The sequence below is a fragment of the Acyrthosiphon pisum genome, chromosome A1, assembly GCF_005508785.2.
Source record: "Acyrthosiphon pisum isolate AL4f chromosome A1, pea_aphid_22Mar2018_4r6ur, whole genome shotgun sequence".
Taxonomy (NCBI): domain Eukaryota; kingdom Metazoa; phylum Arthropoda; class Insecta; order Hemiptera; family Aphididae; genus Acyrthosiphon; species Acyrthosiphon pisum.
The window spans coordinates 142,532,203-142,539,909 of NC_042494.1; positions in this window are offsets into that span (position 1 = coordinate 142,532,203).

Here is a 7,707-nt window from a genome sequence, read left to right on the forward strand (position 1 = left end):
CAATTTTTTTTAGTATTTTAAAAATATATACATAATGGTAATTATATTATAAGGTAATTAATTAATATTTAGTCTTCAATAAATGTATAATAACTATCCATCCAGGTAATCATCAGTACAACATTATAATATAAGACATACGGTTTAAAACATCATAATTAAACATTTAAAAACAAAACAATTAACCTAATACTTTTTTGTCTTATTGCATTATTTCCCAGTCTTTGGTTTACAATTTTTTTAGTAATTTTAAAAATATATACATAATGGTAATTAATTAATCTTTAGGCTTCAGTAAACTAGTCAGAAGGCTAGTAAATTCCTCTTTATCTTTCTGCGCTTGTTCTTGGTCAGCTTTTAATAGTTCTTCCTCCCATTTTCTTTGTTTTTCATTTTCTTCTCTAATAAAATCTTTATGCCTTTCCATAGTTTTATTAAAAGAATCCATGATGTTCAATAAGTCGCCAGAATCTAAAATATAGGCAAATGCATAAAAAAAAGTAATTTTGTATAGAAAGAAGTTAACTTACTTCTATTTTTACGGCGAAATTCCCTTTTTTGAGATAGAGTTTTTGTTTCTTTGTTTTATATTGAACTTGTGTCCAACTGGTCCTCTTGTTGGTAAACCACTTCATAACTGACATCTTCATTTTCTTCATTAACACTTGTAATACTTTCTTCAATTTCATCAATGAACTCCATATCTATATTATATTAATTAGTTAGGTAGGTTATTTTATGAATTTTATTTTCACAAAAATACAGCTGACTTTATTAATTAAACCGATTTAATTTGGTTAAACCACATATTCGAGCGTCCTTAAAATAAAAACGGTTTATGTTATTAAGGTCGCTTTAAAGCTGACGCGGCTACGACGGGGTTGACTTTGTTTCCGCGGTGAGCCGGTCGTAGTGTGTTGGTGGTACGAGGGTAACGCCAAGGAAGTAACACCAATAAGTTTAAGTTAACACTGTGTTGTGTTGATTATGGTCCGCGGGGGGACGTACATTTATCGTAATAGAACAAATACAAAAATGTTATTACAGTGTAAGTCGATATCGAAGAAAAACGAGAAGACGTGGTCCGGTCATTTTGGTGGTTGATACGTGATAGCGATATATCGACGGCCGGTGCTCGTCTTGCGCGACTTACCTTCCCGTCCAGCCCTGTGCCTTTGTGGCGTGGTGGGAGAGTTGGCGATGTCGCGCTGTAGCCCGTGGTGGCGGTTGACAAAAGCATATACCGGTCGCTGCGGTACCTGTACTTTGTACTGGTTGCCGCTGCGTACCGTGTCAAAGCGTTTACACGATGCATGTTTAGACCGCTTTAGTTTTTAAACCGACTTTAATTGTGCATGTAAACGTAGTAATAGGTAGGTAGTTATTTAATTTTATTATTTTCGTATTTGTAATGCTTCAAAAATGTCCATTAAAAAGCGTACAACTGACGATAATTTGAGTAGGTATCCTTGAGTAGTAGGTGTCAACCATTGTATGTGTTTAATACTTTAATGTTTTACCCAATAAAAACCTTTTTCTAAATTTTTACATTTGGATATTTGAATGATGGCCGTTTAGTTTGTATAAATGTAAAATATTATTGCAGTACTAAATTATATGAAAATCTAAAAAAACATATACATGATGTCGTCAAAATATGAAGCAAACACTGGTGCTGCAAGAGAAAGTGTTGTAGGTACCTACCCAATCTTAGTCCTTACAAGAATTAATTCCAACTGCAAAATGTGATGATAAAAGCAATAATTTCACAACCGTTAACAATCAAGTTTATTGGCTTCATATAATATTTCTAACGAAATTCCACACATCCTCAAAACTTCCATTTTAATCACAAATTGTAAAAATGCAACAAAATAAATAAAAATTATTAACTAGGTAGGGACTTATAGTTATCATAGTACTTTTTTTTGCACTCCGGCCCGCTATATTTCAAAATTTGTTCCTCAAGTATATTTTTTAAAATCAAATGAGAAAAGCTAAGTTATTTCAACTGTACCTACATTAAACTAGTTAAGTTCATAAGTTGATTAGAAAATAAACTAACTAGTTAAGATAAAAAGTTAAAAAAAAATAACTTTTTTACTTAACTTTAACTTTTTAACTAGTTAATGCCCACCTTTGTTTAAATATAATATCAATATTATCTTATAAATATGTGCGATTACTTAAATGTACCGACAATTGCTGATTTTGATATTGACCGTACCTATAATATAAACGTTCTGGCTCTCTGTATTAGATCGACTACGAACAACTATTACACTGGTACAGGCTGGTGCAGTACTGTATAGTAGTGTACGCTGCAGGTACAACTGTACTCGTACGATTCACTGGGAAATGGTCGACTCGATGACACGACAAAATAAACTGCCAAATGGGCGGTAAAATTATTTTCTCGAGGAACCAACTTGGCCGATGGACGACAAATGACGATTAAGACTGGCTATACAATAAGGACACCATTACAATAAAATAATAGCTATTATAATATACTATACAAATAAACTACATATAAAAATAAATATTTTATATACGTATGTCCTATAATGCATACATTTCAACAAACTGTATCACACATGAGGAGGTCGACACTATACATCCTACTGAGAGTGAGTGTCCTTTCTCCATCCACGGGGTTTATTAATGGTAGTCATAAAATACAAAACACGTTAAAGGCGTTTTCATTACAACATTTTAGTGTTAGTGAATTTAGTGGTGTTAGGATTTCCAAGCGAACCTCTAAACTTTGCTAGATAGTTTAAGGCAGCATCGAGTAAGATTTAGCTCTGAATTATTTTAAATAATGTTTGTTCTAAATAGGTAATAGATTCAGAACAGTTTTTAAAAAGACGATTAAGCGACTAAGATTATGAAGTGGAAGGAGCTTAGTTTAACCACTCAAACAGATTTATTCTATTTATTTAAATGACAATCTACACGTTGATAAAAATAAAATTGATAAATGTTGGTGATGAACGATGTCCCTGTTAAAAGCTTTTTTATTGATATATTTTAAATTTATATCATTATTTGGTATTAGGATATCCGATCAAACTTCAAATTTATGTTAGATTGTTTAAGGCAGAATCGAGAAAGGTTTTGCTATAAATAATTTGAAAACTTTTTGTTTAAAATAGGTAATAGATTGAAAACAGTTTTTAAAACGACGATTATGTTACTTAAATTTTGAAAAGGTAAGCGCTTATTATTATAACCTCTCAAACAGCACTAAACTATTTATTTAAATGGCGATCTAAACGTTAATAAAAAAAAAAAAATGAATAATGTTAAATTTTTTAGAACATAGTTGTTGGACGATGTACCTGTTGAAGGATATTTTATTAAAAAATGTACGATTAGATAATTTTTTGTGTAAGAATTTCCGAGTGAACTTCAAAACTACGTTGGTTAGTTTAAGGCAGCGTCAAGTAAAAGATTCGAACTCGCCACAAGAAATACATATAAAATGATATATCACATGAAGAGTTTGTAAAAATGAAATTATTCGGGTTTCGGGTTAACCCGAATGATTTATTCGGGTTTTGGTTAATACGGGTGTTTTGAAAACAGAATCATTCGGGTTATATGGGTTTCGGGTGTTTGATTTTTTAAGGGTGTTTAGGGGTGTTAGGGGTTCGGGTTAATTCGGGTGCAAGGCCCTGCCTTTTAGGACAGTAAAAATACTTAGATTTTCTTAAACTAGATTCACTTTTATGATGGAAAGTTAATCTAGTTGGTACTTTAGGGGGTCAAAAGTAAAAATTTCCCAGTAGTTAACAAAAGGAAAATTAAGGAAAAGCGGACATTTTTAGGCCAAATCTGTTTTCGAGAAAATTTTGGTTTTTGGTGCAACTCTAAAATAAATGACCGTAGGAATATGAAATTTTGACTGAATGTTTATATTATAGCATTTTCCAAATATTTTGACTTATTTTGAGCTGTTTAAGGTACATTTTCCTTGTCCATTTTTTTTAGTTTTTTTTTCTGTAAATATCAATACAATTTTATTTGTTGGTTAAAAAAGCTTGAAAATTTAATAGAAGGCTCTTAGTGTATTGTTTCAAAGGCAGATAAAAAAAATTAAAAATTAAAAGTCAATTTTTTTTATAAGCATCTAAAGTTCAAATATTGACAAAATACGTGAAAATGACGAAAATTTGCAAATTATTTTGAGTTAGAAATTCATGAAAAATTTTGCTTTAAAATCTAGGATTTGAAAATGTTATGCAAGATTCCTCATAAGTTTGTCTACCTTTTTCAAAAAAAAAAAAGTCTCCAAGCAACTCAAATCAAATTTTTATGAGCGTTTGAAATTCATATTTTTACATTTGATATTCACTCGATTTCTCATGTAACGATTTTCTTATTTTGTTATAATTAAAAAACAAATGACTGTAGATACTTTAAAATGTCACTGAATGTTTATATTAGAATTTTGTATACTCCATACATTACAATTTTCAAAATAATTTGATCTTTCATCAAAAATCTTTGATATTTTTACGAAACTTTTCAAATTTTAATTTTTTTAGTTTTTTTTTCTACAAATAAAAATAAAATTTTATTTGTTGGGCCAAAAAGCGTGAAAATTGAATACAAGGCTCCTGATATATTTTTACAACAGCAATTGAAAAATATTAAAAATACATAGGTGTAGATTTTTTTTATAGGCATTTAAAGTTCAAATTATGACAAAATTTATCAAATTAAAAATTAAATAATTATTTTGTAATTAAAAATTTATAAAATGTCCAACTTTTATAGCTAAGGATTGAAAGTCTAAAACAAGGTTCCACGTAAATAGGTCCCATTAAAAGTTTTTTCTTTTTTTCTCGTACCTTTTCAGTGCCACCTTTCTTTCGTTTTTCACCAGCGTCACACATAATTTGAATTGCACAGTTCTATTGAATTTTTCACTAAATATACGTCTGTAAGTACTGTAACTGACTTGGTAACTCGTTTGTGTAAAAAAGTTCAAAATCAAAATACATACAAATAATGATAAGATTATCAATGTTATCACGCAACTAACTGAATTCTACAATAGAGTATAAAATATAAATACTACAATACAAATACCACAGATTTCTAAATAATACATTAGCATGAATTGGAGGGAAAATAGTGTAAATACCAAAATTCCTACTATGAATTGCAATAGTTTAAGATATTAAAAATAATACCTTCGTAGGTATTTGATTTTTTTAAATATATTTTATGCTAAATTTATAAAAATATAATTTTTTTTTCAAATATATTATAAAAATTATACTGGCCCTACCGGCCCACCGGGAAGTTTCCCGATTTCCCGATTTGCCATCCGCCCCTGAAGAGCACTATAGTATTTATTTAAATGACGACCTACATATTAAGGAATAAGAATTGAAAAATGTAAATTTTTTCGAATATAGGTGTTAGGTTACGTACCCGTTGAAGGCGTTTTCATCACACATTTTATGTTTAAATTATTTTTTGGTGTAAAGATTTAGGATCAAATTAACTTCAAATGTATGTTAGATAGTCTAAAAGCAGTACCGAGTAAGATTTGCTAAGAAAAATTCAAAAAATATTTGTACAAAATAGGTAATAGATTAAATTAGTTTTTAAAACGACAATTAAACTACTAAAACTTTGAAAAGGAAGGAGCTTATTTTAACCTTTCAAAGAGCCCTATAGTATTTATTTAAATGGTGATATACACATTAATGGAATAAAAATTGAAAAATGTAAAACTTTTTCGAACATAATGTTGGGTGATGTACCTGTTGAAGGCTTTTTTATTGACATTTTTTAAATTTACATAATTTTTTTGGTGTAAGGATTTCCGAGCAAACTTCTAAACTAGGTACGTTAGTTAGTTTAAGGCAGAATCGAGAAAGGTTTATCTAAGAAAAATTCGCAAAAATGTTTGTTCCAAATAGGTAATAGATAAAAAATATTTTTTAAAATAGTGTTGAAGTCGACAATTAAGCTACTAAAATTTTGAAAAGTAAGGAGCTTATTTTAACTTCTCAAAGACCGCTGTTCTAAAGGACATTTCCCCAGCCCCCCCAATTCAACCTTTTTTCATTAAAACAAGATAAAACATTTGTAACTCATTTGTAAAGGTTTGTAAATACAAAATTTTCGTTTATAAAAAAACACATAAAAAGTTATTAAAAAATCAAAGTGGGGGGGGGCTGGGAAATGGGGGTATTTTGGAAAAACCCATTTTTTTTTAGATCAATCATTTGTAACTCGTTTGTAAAGGTCTGTGTTTTATTTTTTTATTTACAGTTTTATCAGTTCATCACTGTTTTTATATGAGACCTTATTTGTCTAACTTAACTCTTGATAATACCTTTTATCTCCATAATTATATAATTAAATAATTGAGCAATTTTGGTGTTAATAGAACATTTATTTTGAACTTTAAATAGTATTATAGCTTGAAATAAAATAAAATAAATAGTTATAGCTTAAAATTATATAAAAAAATTAAAATAAATGAATTAGTCTTCGCTTTACATGTATCAGTAACCAAATTTTTAAATATTTTATACAAAAACTATACAAAGAATTGAACTTTTGGTTTTTATATAGTATATAGTATGTATTCACACTTTACTTGCATATTTGATTTAACCGGTATTGATTATATTGTTAAATCATCATACATTTCCCAATTATTATTTGGTTTTCTACATACTGCTTTATAATGTCCTACATTGGACATGCATTCACTGAATGAAACGACCCCTCGAAGCTCATAATTGACACTATGAATATGTATAATCTGTGGAATATCCTGAAGCTTTAATTGAAAGGAATTATTATCAACCATACCTAAATAAATTATTATATACCTAGCTAATTAGTTACATTTACAAAACATGATTATTTATAATTTATGTATTCATGTTTACCTTTGTTGTCCTTAATCAGCTCTACAAATATATGATTCTCCGAAATTGTTGGTTTTATTGTTTTAATGTCTTATATCAATTTAAAATTTAAGTAAAAAAATGTATATTATACATATTATTTTATTCAATATTAAATATCATATTGAGTAATGCAGAGTGTACTAACACTACTAATATAGGACGTTGTCTTCGTTTACCGTTTTACAAATAAAACTATTAGTACATACTACATACCATTATACCAACATATTTTACCCATGGTCCATTGACCATAGTAGCTAAGTAGTTTAAGCCATATAAAGGTTAACCAATAACACTGATATATTTATCAGCCTATTGTTCCGTTAGTTAATTATTTAATTCATATCACATTGATTTTTATTTAATTAAATTCACTTAACTATTTAATATAATATATATTATATTATTTTTTAGCTATCTCTATTTCTATATACTATTACTCTTATAACATACTTGTTACATTATTTGTACTCATATTATGTAATATATTTTATTTTATGTAATTGGAACATTTTTCCTTGAATAAAAATAAAAATAATTATTATTATAATTTAAATAATATTTAAAAAAAATAATGAGTATACTGTACAGTATTTATCATTATTTTTAAAATGCTTAACTTTTTTATGATTCGTCTTAAACGATCTTAAACGGCAACGTTGCATTTGGGCTAGAAATCAGGGTAATAAGTATTTAGTTTGAAAAAACATCTATAATAAATATGGGCTACAGCCATCGACATAATATGTCTAAGTATAAA